Source organism: Peromyscus californicus, unplaced genomic scaffold (assembly GCF_007827085.1).
Source record: "Peromyscus californicus insignis strain IS unplaced genomic scaffold, ASM782708v3 Scaffold_25__1_contigs__length_3188244, whole genome shotgun sequence".
Classification (NCBI taxonomy): domain Eukaryota; kingdom Metazoa; phylum Chordata; class Mammalia; order Rodentia; family Cricetidae; genus Peromyscus; species Peromyscus californicus.
In genome coordinates, this window is record NW_026294536.1 from 2,663,268 (window position 1) to 2,665,466 (window position 2,199).

Here is a 2,199-nt window from a genome sequence, read left to right on the forward strand (position 1 = left end):
AAATATTTGAAATTTAATCTAACACATTAAGTAGAGAAACGAAGATTACATCAACTAATGAAGTAAAGACTGTGCTGACCAGTTTTATGTCAACTTGACACATGAGGTAGTCATCTGAGGGGAAGGAACCTCAATTAGAAATGCCTCCGTGAGACTGGGTTGTGGTCAAACCTGGAGGACATTTCCTTAATTGGTGAAGTGAGAAGACCCAGTTCACTGTGGATGGTGCCACCCTGGGCTGGTGGTCCTTGGTGCTATAGGAAAACAGACTGAAGAGCCTATGGAAGAGCAACACTCCACCACGACCTCTGCATTAGCTCCTTCCTCCAGGCTCCTGCCCTGCTTTAGTTCCTACCTATCCTCAGTGATGATGGACTGTTACTGGAAGTGTAAGCAAAATAAACATTTTCCTCCCTAAATTACTTTTGGTCATGGTGTTTAATTACAGCCATAGAGACACTAACTAATGCAAAGGCATTTGACAAAATTTAGTACTTATCTATAATTTGAAAATCTCGTAGATGCTACAGTAACATACTTCATTGAATGAATTGAATACTTTCCTATTAAAATTTGGGAATATGGGGGTATCTCCTCCTCCTTCTTCTTACAATTATTATTATTATTATAACTCTAGTCAATATAATAGTTACAGGTGGGGAAACGCAGGAAGGATTAAACTTCTCCCTATTTGCAGGTGGCTTGTTGTCTATACAGAACAAAGTATCTAGCAAAACATCTTCAAGCTAACAAGCGATCTCAGTGAAATTATACTCTAGAAAGTAACGACACAAAAAATATATTTTTGTATTCTTGGAATGAATACGTGAACACAAACATAAAACACACAATAATCTTTTAGATCATTTCAAAAGCATGAAATACTTAGCTATTGGGAGGGTTAGCATTAGTTTTAACAGAAACTAGATACGCCTGGTAGATAAGCTTCGGTCCTGCCTGAAGGAGATTATCTTGATGACTTTAATTGTTGTGGAAAGAGTCATCTTCATTGTGGATGGCATCATTTCCTGGGCAGGGAATTGTGGACTGTGCAAGTGGAGGGGAGGAAACAAACATCAGACAGCTCCTCCTGCTCTTTGTTTCTGATGGTAGACATAACGCAACATATGATGGTAGACATAGAGCTCCCGCTGCTACCTGGGTTTCCCCACCATGATGGTCTGTAACTAGAACTGTGAGCCCAAATGCACCTTTCCCTTTTTCAGTTGTTCTATCAGAGCAGCAGGAAATGACAGAAATGTAACTGTCAAAACACGTACAGCATTTAGATGCTGAAAATGACTCAGGGAGGATAGGAGGAGGAAATCAAAATAAATACAGAGATATGTCGTTTTCATGGATTGAACACTCAACACAGTCAAAATGCCAATTCCCCCTGGAATTTGTGTGCAGCTGTACCTTAATTTGTCTTGCAGTCTCAGCATGCCGTCTTTGAATTTAACCAAAATGATTCCAAAATGTATGCGAAAAGCAGAGTTTGAGCTAAAATCATTCTGAAAAAAGATGAAGATGGGACAGGAAAAGAAGTAATTCAATTTGTCTGCGACAATTAGAAAACAAGATGAAAGTGTGACCCTAATGTGCTTTGTGCCTGACTACAAAAGAACTCAGAATGAAAAGTGTAGACTATCAGAGGGAAGAGTAAGAGAAAAATTGTAGAATGTAGAGTCAGGGGTAAAGTTTCAGATGTGGGACCCAAAGCACAACTCAAAACAAGAAAGCTAAACACCATTAAAATCAGTGACCTATACTCTCTGTCAAGAAAATCAGAAGATAATCCTATGGAGTAGAAAACTATGGATCTGGGCTGAAAAGTTGTCTCAGTGGCTAAAAAAGGTTCTGCTTTCCCAAAGGATCAGTGTTTAGTTTCCAGCACCCATATCAGGCCTCTCACAACCACCTGTAACTCCAGCTCCAGGGGATCTAATGCCCTCTGCCCTCTGCTCTCTCCTGGCCTCTTCAGTACCACCCTCCCCTACCACCACCATGGCATATGTTCACACAGACACACATACCTAAATACGAAGAAATCTTAGAAAAAGAAAAACTGTATCTTACCAAAGACTGGTGTTTAGAACATGTAAATAACCTCCAAATACAGTAACAAAATCCATAATCCATTTCATAGATGCACAAAAGACATGAAAGTCTACTTCACTGATGGGGCTGTGTAAATAT